This window comes from Rattus rattus, chromosome 2 (assembly GCF_011064425.1).
Source record: "Rattus rattus isolate New Zealand chromosome 2, Rrattus_CSIRO_v1, whole genome shotgun sequence".
Classification (NCBI taxonomy): Eukaryota; Metazoa; Chordata; class Mammalia; order Rodentia; family Muridae; genus Rattus; species Rattus rattus.
This window is the reverse complement of record NC_046155.1, coordinates 54,988,748-55,002,754: the sequence shown is the minus strand read 5'-3', so window position 1 is coordinate 55,002,754 and position 14,007 is coordinate 54,988,748.

The following is a 14,007-nucleotide window of genomic DNA, read 5'->3' as shown; positions in this document are numbered from 1 at the left end:
ATCAGGCATGTGCGTCAACTTTAGTGTTGTTTACCACAACTTCTGGGCTTCCCACACCGTCAGATGTAAAAGGGGGCAGAATCAAGGACATAGGCCCAATACAGCTTCCCTGTCATCGTTGTCAGGGCACTCTGCAAGCTCGTGATAGCATCATTCCTTGTCCCAGCATCAGCATGTCTCGCCAAACACTCTGGCAGCTAGCATGCTCCTTCAGCATCCTGCAGAAAAAACACAAACATGCCGTCTTCTCCATATTAATTCCTGAGTGGGATCATGCCATATACCAGTAAGTAGGTCCTTCCATTTCATCTAGGCATACGTATGCCTAATTGTAGGGTGCCATAGACACTCAAAGAGTTCCTTGGCATACAAATTTTAAAATTTTAAAATAAAAAAGCATGATTTAAATAATTTTGTGGTGTATGGGGATATAATTCCCCCTTTTTTATTTTAGGAAGATATTGTTTTAAAGTTCCATAGGACTGTTCCACAATACCTTGTCCTTGAGGATAATAAGGAATCCAAGTAATATAGATAATATTAAATTGTTAACAAAACATCTCGAATGCTTAACTGCAATAGCCAATTCCATCATCTGTCTTAGTCTGATTTGGAACGCCCAGTATAGAAAAAAACCAACATAACCCTGGGCTCCAACCTCATAGGTAGCAATGAATAGCCTAGTAAGAGCACCAGTGGAAGGAGAAGCCCTTGGTCCTGCCAAGACTGAACCCCCAGTGAACGTGATTGTTGGGGGGAGGGCGGTAATGGGGGGAGGATAGGGAGGGGGAACACCCATAGAGAAGGGGAGGAGGAGGGGTTAGGGAGATGTTGGCCCAGAAACCGGGAAGGGGAATAACAATCGAAATGTAAATAAGAAATACTCAAGTTAATAAAGATGAAAAGAAAAAAGAAAAAAAGAAAAAACCAACATAGGCAATGACTAATTTTATTTTTAGTTGCTTCTCCTGTGAAACTCCAGTTGCAACTACAAAGCCTGAGAAGGTGTCAATAGTCACAAGTACATATTTTAATTTTCCAAAATTAAATATGAGTAACATCCATTTGCCATAATTGATTAGGTACAAGTCCTCAAGAATTAACACCATTACATGATACTGGAAGAAATTGAGGACACTAAGGAGAAGTCTTTACAATTTGACATTCACATTCTCTAGAAATACTAAATTGTTGTCTCAAGCTATTACTATTTTGACAATGTAAACAATGAGATTGTTTGGCTAATTGTTTCTGTGCAAGGCCTATAATCTGCCTGGTATGTAAACCTGTTATGACATTGCCCTCACTAAGGGGTCTGGGCAATCCAGTATGAGCTATTAAATGTCCTGTAAAATAAAAAACAGTACATTCTCTTAAATTGAGTTGTATTTGCATAAATAATTGCAAAATTTGAGAATTAGCAGTATAAGAAAAGGAACAATCTCAAGCAATTATAAACCATGAGCTATATATAATATCTATCAGTATATAAATTAAAAACTTGGTTTTTCAACATTTCAAAAACAGTGGCTATAACACCTAATTCAATTATTTGTGCTGAAGCTGGGGGAAACTCAAGAGAATGAACATATGATCCAACGACATATACTGCTTTCCCGTTAGACGAGCTGTCTGTAAATACAGTAAGCACATTCTCTATTGGCTACATGTATAAGTTTACAGGAAATGCAAAAGCATGCATGTGGAGAGCGGGTATGGCGGCAATCCCAAGATGGCGCCCAGGACTGCTGCCAAGTCTTATGACTAGCACCTGACTTCCTCATACGCCCAAAAGTAAGCCACACCCATCGTGAGAGCTGCGCAGGTGCACCATGACACAAGATCAGGCCATTTGGCATGGACCTATGAACTGAGACTACGTAGACTGGACTGATGGGGCGTGGTTACTGGTTTTTTATTAGGGAGTGTGCTTGGGGGTGGGAGATTGCTGCTTGCATGCAGAAAGAAAGGTTCCTGAATAAACTGCTTTGAGAAGAACGTCGTGGTGTCGCTCCTTTCTGCGGGACTGAGACGGAGACGACAAGTGGTGGCTCGTACGGGGACATTCATTCAGAACTCATTGCAGTCAGGGTGGCTAGCCGGTAAGTTCCCAGGTAAGTGGGGCGAGCTACGCTCGGGTTGAGACTATAAGGTTCCCGGTTTTGGGACAAGTTGCACCAAGCACAATGGGGAACTCGACCTCTGCTCAGACAGTTCGCCAGGCCCTCAAGGATGTGTTGAAAGCGAAAGGAATCAGGCTAAAGAAAGACATAGTGGAGAATTTTTTAAAAGCAGTGGACCAGGTTGCTCCATGGTTTCCTGTAACAGGACACCTGACGATGTCCAGTTGGGAAAAATTGGGGAAAGACTTGAGGTTTGCCGAGGAGCAGGGGGTTTTACAAAAGGAGTAATGCCAGTATGGAAATTAGTGAAAAATTGCATAGGAGACAAGGAAAGATGTGGTGCAGAGCTAAAAAAGGGCAATGAGGCAATAAGTCAGGTTAGAGAGGAACGCTCCCAAAAATCGGAGACCGAGGGAACTTCTAGCGAGGGAGATATGTCGGAAGACGATCTGGAGAGCATTGCTGACAGCTTAGAGAAAGTAAAATTAAAGGTAGAGCCATCAGCTCTGGGGCCGCCTCATCCACCGCTGTATGCTCCGGGCGGGGCAGAGGGACGTAGTCTACATCTGGAAACCTGGAGGGAACTGTGAGCCCAATGCTTCCCTGTATTTCAGGATGCACAGGGCAATCGCACACATGAGCCGCTAGATTAAAAGATTGTCCAAAGACTGGCCGAAGGAGTTTGTGCATACGGTGTTACCGCTGCTTATGTAGTGGCGCAGTTAGAATCCTTACATCGCTTTTGTATGACTCCTAGCGATTGGCAGAATCTGGCTCATGCCTGTCTGACATCAGGCCAGTATTTGGACTGGAAGGCATACTTTATTGAGTTTGCCACCGAGCAGGCTGTGGTCAACGCTCGTAACGGGCAGCAAGTTTGGGATCAGGACATGTTGCTAGGACAAGGGAGATTTGCGGCAGCTCAGATCAATTATCCTCTTCAAGTATATGAACAAATCAACACCATAGAGACCAGAGCATGGATATCCCTTCCTAATACAGGAGAGGTGAGCAGAAACTTGACTAAGATCATCCAGAGACCCACTAGCCCTTTGCAGATTACGTGGCTTGTATAGTGGAGGCGGGAGGCCGGGTCTTTGGGGATCCTGATACCGCCATGCCACTGTTGAAACAGCCTATCTTTGAGCAGTGTACTAAAGAGTGCAGACAAGCTATTACTCCGTATAAAGAAAAGGCTTAGAGGTGTGGATGAAGCTCTGCAGGGACTTGGGGGGGGGGCTTTGTCTAATTCAGGGTTGGCTGCTGCCGTCATGCAGATGTCCCATGGACGGAATGGCCAAAAGAATAATAACTGCTTTAAATGTGGGCAGCCTGGCCATATGAGGCGCCAATGCCCACAGCTAAAAGGAACAGGGGATCAACGGCCTAAGATGCCTGGACTATGCCCCAAATGCAGAAAAGGTAATCACTGGGCCAATGAGTGCCGGTCAGTTAAGGACATTCATGGGCAGCCACTTAATACCAGTACCTGGCCAAAAAACTTGAGGAGAGGCCCCCAACCCCAGGGCCCGCAAATATATGGGGTGGTGTCGGAAGGATGGCCCAACCTGAATCCTCCAATGCACTGGGGCCGCCCCGGAAAGCAACAAAAGGAAGTGCAGGACTTGACCTCAGTTCCACCACCAGACTCATATTAACCCCCCAAATGGGACTCAATTAGTGGATACAGATTTAAGGGCCCTTTACCTGCTGATACAGTGGGATTGATTTTAGGAAGAAGCTCTGTTACCATGCAAGGGTTAATAATTCATCCCGGGGTGATTGATCTGGATTTTACCGGACAGGTTAAAATAATGGTGTCTTCCCCTAGAGGCATCGTTGCGATATCTCCTGGGGAGAGGATAGCTCAATTGCTCCTTTTACCTAGCTATCACTCTAAATTTCCTGCTAAAGATTTGGAATGAGGAAGTAAGGGCTTTGGCTCAACTGGGGTCTCTAACATCTTTTGCTCCTTGGACCTTGACACCCGGCCACTGTTAAAACTGTCTATTGAAGGTAAATCCACATCCGGCCTCCTAGATACTGGTGCTGATCGTAGTATCATCAGCATCAAGGATTGGCCCACTGGGTGGCCAAGACAACAGTCAGAGCAAACACTGAGAGGACTAGGATATGCTCAAATGCCGGAAATGAGCTCTCATATCCTACATTGGAAGGATGACGAGGGACATTCTGGTGAGTTTCAACCATATGTATTGGCCATTCCAGTGTCCTTTTGGGGTCATGACCTGATGAAAGAAATGGGCTTTATTTTAACTAATGAAGGGCGCTACAGCACGCAGGCCCGGGATATGATGATGGGAATGGGCTATGTCCCTGGAAGGGGGCTAGGCCGCTCTTTAAAGGGCAGAGCCTCCCCTGTGACGGTCCACAAAAAGACTGATCGTGGCGGGCTGGGTTTTTCATAGGGGCCATTGAGGGAGCTTTACCCATTACATGGAAAACTGAGGATCCGGTGTGGGTTCCTCAGTGGCCACTTCCCTCAGAAAAGTTGAATCCTGCCCAGGAATTGGTACAAGAACAGCTAGAATTGGGCCATATACGCCCTTCTATTTCCCCCTGGAATACTCCTATATTTGTTATAAAGAAAAAATCAGGGAAATGGAGACTTTTACATGACTTGAGAGAAATAAATAGACAAATGGTTTTGATGGGCTCGGTACAGAGAGGGCTGCCATTGCTGTCTTCTTTGCCCAAAAATTGGCCTATAATAGTTTTAGATATTAAAGATTGTTTTTTTTCAATTCCTTTGCATCAGAATGATATGGTTAGGTTTGCCTTCACTGTTCCTTCTCAAAATCATGAAGAGCCTGATAAAAGGTTTGAGTGGACGGTTCTGCCACAGGGTATGGCAAATAGTCCTACTATGTGTCAACTATATGTTGATACAGCCTTAAAAGAGGTTAGACAGAGGCTTCCTAAGGTGAAATGTTATCATTACATGGATGACATCCTTATTGCAGCTCCCAGAGAGGAGTTGCTTGATGAGGCGTACAGGTGCATGGTTGCACAGTTAAGGGAAAGGAACTTGGTTGTGGCCCCGGAAAAGGTTCAAAAGGACCTGGTAGTAAATTATTTAGGGACAAAAATAACTACAAACTCGGTGTCCCCTCAAAAGATCGCACTGATAAATTATGTACATTAAATGATTTTCAAAAATTATTGGGAGACATTCAGTGGGTCCATAATGTTGAAAAGAAAACTCAATTTTCAACAGTATATACAATCCATTCTCACTAAAATCAATACCAAGTGCATTACTTTCATGTTACAAAGTTTGGCTGCCAGTTCTTAAACATGAATGCAGGGCAGTGCAACTTTTAATGCCTCATTAAAGAGACATTGTCTCAAATCCTATGTTTTATAAGTTTGGTTTCTAGAATAGTAATTACACAAAATATTATCCTAATTTAGAGATGTTGCCCCACCCCCACCCCTGTGGGATGAGTTGCTTTGCTAGCTTGTTGCCCAAGGCTGTAGCACACAATGTAGCAGCTGTGGTTAAAACAGCCAAAAAACAAAGTTCTGAGTCATTTCCGCGTTCCTGTTTTTTATCCTGATAACAGTAAACCTGTTTTTCCACTGTGTTTCCAGGGTTTTTCCACCAAGGGCTAAGACTGCATATATAGCTGCCTGGAACCTTGACTAAATGGCATTCTCTCAGCATGAAAGACACAGTCTGTGTCTTGTTAACTTCCCCAGGCCTACACGAGGTTCTTGGTTCTGTGGTGGAGCAGACGCCTTCAAAGAGATGTCTTTAGAGAGCTTTTTCTCTGGGTTGGCTCATGCCACATGTTGTTTAGAATGACTCCAACCCTGAGTTACCAGTTCTAAGCTAACTTTCTGTTACCAATGTTACAAATTTTTAATCATAGCCATTAATTTACAAGCCAATACTCTCTAATCAAGACATGCACAGCATATTTGTACTTTAAAGACCAGTTAGAAATGAACATGTGGACAGAGGCGGAGTTCCTCTGGGACCGGACACTTCCGGTGTTTGGCCAGACTCCGACGTGGCGGATCCCTGCCCTCAGCAGCTCTCTGCTCCCAGGCCCCCTGGAGGGGAGTTCTCGCCGCCTGGTCGGGCGGGCACTCCTGAGGCAGCAGAGCGGAGGAGACCACCAACGCTGCCCACCCCTGCCCACATCCCAGGCCCAGGAGGAAACTGTTAACGGCCTCTGGGTACCCGTAGAGGAGGGCCCAGGAGCAGCAGGTCCACCGTGTCTGAGACACCGCACCTGAAGGGACCGACCAGATAAACAGTTCTCTGCACCCAAATCCCGTGGGAGGGAGAGCTAAACCTTCAGAGAGGCGGACACGCCTGGGAAACCAGAAGAGACTGCACGCTGCACACAGTACTGATCCCAGAGGAAAACAACAAAAGATATCTGGAACCCTGGTGCACGGAACCTCCCGGAAGGGGCGGCGCAGATCTTCCTGGTTGCTGCCACCTCGGAGAGCCCTTGGGCAGCACCCCGCGAGCGAACTTGAGCCTCGGGTCCACAGGTAAGACCAACTTTTCTGCTGCAAGTGACCTGCCTGGTGAACTCAAGACATAGGTCCACAGGAACAGCTGAAGACCTGTAGAGAGGAAAAACTACACGCCCGAAAGCAGAACACTCTGTCCCCATAACTGGCAGAAAGAAAACAGGAAAACAGGTCTACAGCACTCCTGACACACAGGCTTATAGGACAGTTTAGCCACTCTCAGAAATAGCAGAACAAAGTAACACTAGAGATAATCTGATGGCGAGAGGCAAGCGCAGGAACCCAAGCAACAGAAACCAAGACTACCTGGCACCATTGGAGCCCAATTCTCCCATCAAAACAAACATGGAATATCCAAACACACCAGAAAAGCAAGATCTAGATTCAAAATCATATTTGACCATGATGCTGGAGGACTTCAAGAAAGACGTAAAGAACTCCCTTAGAGAACAAGTAGAAGCCTACAGAGAGGAATCGCAAAAATGCCTGAAAGAATTCCAGGAAAACATAAATAAACAAGTAGAAGCCCATAGAGAGGAGACACAAAAATCCTGAAAGAATTCCAGGAAAACATAAATAAACAAGTAGAAGCCCATAGGAGGAGACACAAAAAAATCCCTGAAAGAATTCCAGGAAAACACAATCAAAAAAGTTGAAGGAATTAAAAATGGAAATAGAAGCAATCAAGAAAGAACACATGGAAACAACCCTGGATATAGAAAACCAAAAGAAGAGACAAGGAGCTGTAGATACAAGCTTCACCAACAGAATACAAGAGATGGAAGAGAGAATCTCAGGAGCAGAAGATTCCATAGAAATCATTGACTCAACTGTCAAAGATAATGTAAAGCGGAAAAAGCTACTGGTCCAAAACATACAGGAAATCCAGGACTCAATGAGAAGATCAAACCTAAGGATAATAGGTATAGAAGAGAGTGAAGACTCCCAGCTCAAAGGACCAGTAAATATCTTCAACAAAATCATAGAAGAAAACTTCCTAACCTAAAAAAGAGATACCCATAGGCATACAAGAAGCCTACAGAACTCCAAATAGATTGGACCAGAAAAGAAACACCTCCGTCACATAATAGTCAAAACACCAAACACACAAAATAAAGAAAGAATATAAAAAGCAGAAAGGGAAAAAGGCCAAGTAACATATAAAGGCAGACCTATCAGAATCACACCAGACTTTTCGCCAGAAACTATGAAGTCCAGAAGATCCTGGACTGATGTCATACAGACCCTAAGAGAACACAAATGCCAGCCCAGGTTACTGTATCCTGCAAAACTCTCAATCAACATAGATGGAGAAACCAAGATATTCCATGACAAAACCAAATTTACACAATATCTTTCTACAAATCCAGCACTACAAAGGATAATAAATGGTAAAGCCCAACATAAGGAGGCAAGCTATACCCTAGAAGAAGCAAGAAACTAATCGTCTTGGCAACAAAACAAAGAGAAGAAAAGCACACGAACATAACCTCACATCCAAATATGAATACAACCGGAAGCAATAATCACTATTCCTTAATATCTCTCAACATCAATGGCCTCAACTCCCCAATAAAAAGACATAGATTAACAAACTGGATACGCGACGAGGACCCCGCATTCTGCTGCCTACAGGAAACACACCTCAGAGACAAAGACAGACACTACCTCAGAGTGAAAGGCTGGAAAACAACTTTCCAAGCAAATGGTCAGAAGAAGCAAGCTGGAGTAGCCATTCTAATATCAGATAAAATCAATTTTCAACTAAAAGTCATCAAAAAAGATAAGGAAGGACACTTCATATTCATCAAAGGAAAAATCCACCAACATGAACTCTCAATCCTAAATATCTATGCCCCAAATACAAGGGCACCTACATACGTAAAAGAAACCTTACTAAAGCTCAAAAGACACATTGCACCTCACACAATAATATTGGGAGATTTCAACACCCCACTCTCATCAATGGACAGATCATGGAAACAGAAATTAAACAGAGATGTAGACAGACTAAGAGAAGTCATGAGCCAAATGGACTTAACGGATATTTATAGAACATTCTATCCTAAAGTAAAAGGATATACCTTCTTCTCAGCTCCTCATGGCACTTTCTCCAAAATTGACCATATAATTGGTCAAAAAACGGGCCTCAACAGGTACAGAAAGATAGAAATAATCCCATGCGTGCTATCAGACCACCACGGCCTAAAACTGGTCTTCAATAACAATAAGGGAAGAATGCCCACATATACGTGGAAATTGAACAATGCTCTACTCAATGATAACCTGGTCAAGGAAGAAATAAAGAAAGAAATTAAAAACTTTTTAGAATTTAATGAAAATGAAGGTACAACATACCCAAACTTATGGGACACAATGAAAGCTGTGCTAAGAGGAAAACTCATAGCGCTGAGTGCCTGTAGAAAGAAACAGGAAAGAGCATATGTCAGCAGCTTGACAGCACACCTAAAAGCTCTAGAACAAAAAGAAGCAAATACACCCAGGAGGAGTAGAAGGCAGGAAATAATCAAACTCAGAGCCGAAATCAACCAAGTAGAAACAAAAAGGACCATAGAAAGAATCAACAGAACCAAAAGTTGGTTCTTTGAGAAAATCAACAAGATAGATAAACCCTTAGCCAGACTAACGAGAGGACACAGAGAGTGTGTCCAAATTAACAAAATCAGAAATGAAAAGGGAGACATAACTACAGATTCAGAGGAAATTCAAAAAATCATCAGATCTTACTATAAAAGCCTATATTCAACAAAACTTGAAAATCTGCAGGAAATGGACAATTTCCTAGACAGATACCAGGTACTGAAGTTAAATCAGGAACAGATAAACCAGTTAAACAACCCCATAACTCCTAAGGAAATAGAAGAAGTCATTAAAGGTCTCCCAACCAAAAAGAGCCCAGGTCCAGATGGGTTTAGTGCAGAATTCTATCAGACCTTCATAGAAGACATCGTACCAATATTATCCAAACTATTCCACAATATTGAAACAGATGGAGCACTACCGAATTCCTTCTATGAAGCCACAATTACTCTTATACCTAAACCACACAAAGACCCAACAAAGAAAGAGAACTTCAGACCAATTTCCCTTATGAATATCGATGCAAAAATACTCAATAAAATTCTGGCAAACCGAATCCAAGAGCACATCAAAACAATCATCCACCATGATCAAGTAGGCTTCATCCCAGGCATGCAGGGATGGTTTAATATACGGAAAACCATCAACGTGATCCATTATATAAACAAACTGAAAGAACAAAACCACATGATCATTTCATTAGATGCTGAGAAAGCATTTGACAAAATTCAACACCCCTTCATGATAAAAGTCCTGGAAAGAATAGGAATCCAAGGCCCATACCTAAACATAGTAAAAGCCATATACAGCAAACCAGTTGCTAACATTAAACTAAATGGAGAGAAACTTGAAGCAATCCCACTAAAATCAGGGACTAGACAAGGCTGCCCACTCTCTCCCTACTTATTCAATATAGTTCTTGAAGTTCTAGCCAGAGCAATCAGACAACAAAAGGAGGTCAAGGGGATACAGATCGGAAAAGAAGAAGTCAAAATATCACTATTTGCAGATGACATGATAGTATATTTAAGTGATCCCAAAAGTTCCACCAGAGAACTACTAAAGCTGATAAACAACTTCAGCAAAGTGGCTGGGTATAAAATTAACTCAAATAAATCAGTAGCCTTCCTCTACACAAAAGAGAAACAGGCCGAGAAAGAAATTAGGGAAACGACACCCTTCATAATAGATCCAAATAATATAAAGTACCTCGGTGTGACTTTAACCAAGCAAGGGAAAGATCTGTACAATAAGAACTTCAAGACTCTGAAGAAAGAAATTGAAGAAGATCTCAGAAGATGGAAAGATCTCCCATGCTCATGGATTGGCAGGATTAATATAGTAAAAATGGCCATTCTTCCAAAAGCGATCTATAGATTCAATGCAATCCCCATCAAATTACCAATCCAATTCTTCAAAGAGTTAGACAGAACAATTTGCAAATTCATCTGGAATAACAAAAAACCCAGGATAGCTAAAACTATCCTCAACAATAAAAGGACTTCAGGGGGAATCACTATCCCAGAACTCAAGCAGTATTACAGAGCAATAGTGATAAAAACTGCATGGTATTGATACAGAGACAGACAGATAGACCAATGGAACAGAATTGAAGACCCAGAAATGAACCCACACACCTATGGGCACTTGATTTTTGACCAAGGAGCCAAAACCATCCAATGGAAAAAAGATAGCATTTTCAGCAAATGGTGCTGGTTCAACTGGAGGTCAACATGTAGAAGAATGCAGATCGATCCATGCTTATCACCCTGTACAAAGCTTAAGTCCAAGTGGATCAAGGACCTCCACATCAAACCAGATACACTCAAACTAATAGAAGAAAAACTAGGGAAGCATTTGGAACACATGGGCACTGGAAAAAATTTCCTGAACAAAACACCAATGGCTTATGCTCTACGATCAAGAATCGACAAATGGGATCTCATAAAACTGCAAAGCTTCTGTAAGGCAAAGGACACTGTAGTTAGGACAAAACGGCAACCAACAGATTGGGAAAAGATCTTTACCAATCCTACAACAGATAGAGGGCTTATATCCAAAATATACAAAGAATTCAAGAAGTTAGACCGCAGGGAGACAAATAACCCTATTAAAAAATGGGGTTCAGAGCTAAACAAAGAATTCACAGCTGAGGAATACCGAATGGCCGAGAAACACCTAAAGAAATGTTCAACATCGTTAGTCATAAGGAAATGCAAATCAAAACAACCCTGAGATTTCACCTCACACCAGTGAGAATGGCTAAGATCAAAAACTCAGGTGACAGCAAATGCTGGCGAGGATGTGGAAAAAGGGGAACACTCCTCCATTGTTGGTGGGGTTGCAGACTGCTACAACCATTCTGGAAATCAGTCTGGAGGTTCCTCAGAAAATTAGACATTGAACTGCCTGAGGATCCAGCCATACCTCTCCTGGGCATATACCCAAAAGATGCCCCAACATATAAAAAAGACACGTGCTCCACTATGTTCATCGCAGCCTTATTTATAATAGCCAGAAGCTGGAAAGAACCCAGATGCCCTTCAATAGAGGAATGGATACAGAAAATGTGGTACATCTACACAATGGAATATTACTCAGCTATCAAAAACAATGACTTTATGAAATTCGTAGGCAAATGGTTGGAACTGGAAAATATCATCCTGAGTGAGCTAACCCAATCACAGAAAGACATACATGGTATGTACTCATTGATAAGTGGCTATTAGCCCAAATGCTTGAATTACCCTAGATGCCTAGAAGAAATGAAACTCAAGAGGGATGATCAAAATGTCAATGCATATCGCTCCTGAGAGACACAGCCAGAATACAGCAAATACAGAGGCATATGCCAGCAGGAAACCACTGAACTGAGAACAGGACCCCCGTTGAAGGAATCAGAGAAAGAACTGGAAGAGCTTGAAGGAGCTCGAGACCCCATATGTACAGCAATGCCAAGCAACCAGAGCTTCCAGGGACTAAGCCACTACCCAAAGACTATACATGGACTGACCCTGGACTCTGACCTCATAGGTAGCAATGAATATCCTAGTAAGAGCACCAGTGGAAGGGGAAGCCCTGGGTCCTGCTAAGACTGAACCCCCAGTGAACTAGACTGTTGGGGAGAGGGAAGCAAGGGGGGAAGGGTTGGGAGGGGAACACCCATAAGGAAGGGGAGGGGGGAAGGGGATGTTTGCCCGGAAACTGGGAAAGGGAATAACACTCGAAATGTATATAAGAAATACTCAAGTTAATAATAATAAAAAATATAACAAAAATATAAAAAAAAAAGAAATGAACATGTGTGGCTACACACATTTACTTATTTAAACCAGACAAAATTTTCTTACTTTTTATAGGTGTAATTTCAAGAGAGTACCTTGTCACCTGCCAAACCCAATAAACACAATCACAGAGATTTTTCTAGGAAAAACAGTCATCATTTTCCTTTCCATAGAAGCCTAGAAGCTGCTGGGGTTTGTAGATAATCAGCTCCTGGCAGGGCTTCTCCAGGTGTGCCTGACTCCGAGCTACAGGTTACAGGCACAGGGCGCCAAAGTTTATCAGTTTTGCTGTGCAAATTGAGTCAGACTCTCTCTCTCTCTCTCTCTCTCTCTCTCTCTCTCTCTCTCTCTCTCTCTCTCTCTCTCTTCCCTCTCCTCTCCCTCTCCCTCTCCCCCTCCCTGTCCCCCTCCCCCTCCTCCTCCCTGTCTGTCTGGATCTCCCTCTGTCTCTCGAGTCTCTCTCATTTGGTGCTTGCACGACACGAGAATGCCAAATCTTTCTTAAATTTTTTTTTATTTACGATTTATTCATTTATTTTCACTGTAGATCTCCTTAGATACACCAGAAGAGGACATCAGATCCCATTGACTCAGGGCCTTTGGAAGAGCAGTCAGTGTTCTTAACCACTGAGCCATCTCTCCAGCCCCAAATCTTTTGCTTTATTCACCGGATATATACCCCAAGTTCACGGGGTGGAAAATTCCAGGAAGCACAGTGGGAAAATCAGCTTAAACCCTCTGGAACAAAGACCAAAGAACAAAAGACCGGAACCTGGTACAAGGCCAGGGCGTTCCTTTGTTAGAAACAAAAGGCTTCTACAAGCAACAACCTGACTTCAGCCGAGGTCAAACACTGTAGGGGGCCCAGGGGTTCCTCTCTCCACCCTCTCTCCCCCCTCTTTTTCTCTCTCCCTCTCTCCAAGTTAAAACTACATCAAGGGGTGGACAGCCAGCAGATAAAAGTTTTAACCATTCTTTCTCTTCAACATGAGGCACAGAGAACAATCAAAACGAAATGAAAACACAGACATAAACTGACAAACATGGACAGATTGCTGCACAATAAACAGAGAGGGAAGAGAACTACATGTGTCACCAAAGGGAGCCAGATATCCTACCTAAGAGACCTAGAACCAGAACTAAGGATTTCTCCAGCAGGAACCAGAGAGGAGGCAAGGTCTCCTGACCTCCTCCTGTGTGCATAGAGCGCTGGAAAGCTCATTTCATTTCATTCATGTTCATTTTCCTTCTCTTTTGCCAAAGCTTCTGGCCGGGTGAGTTGTCCCCTGTCCTGAAACCCATTCTCTCTCTCATATCCAGGGTCTAACTCATGAGAATTCTGCCAGAGAAGGGAGAGGCACAGTGGCAGCTACTGATGGTTGCTCCCCAGCGCCCAGCTTTTTTAACTTCCCCAATTCCTCCTCAGCTTATCTAATTAATTCTTTCATTTTTTGAGACACATGGCGAGGGTCTGAAGCGTCCCTGAT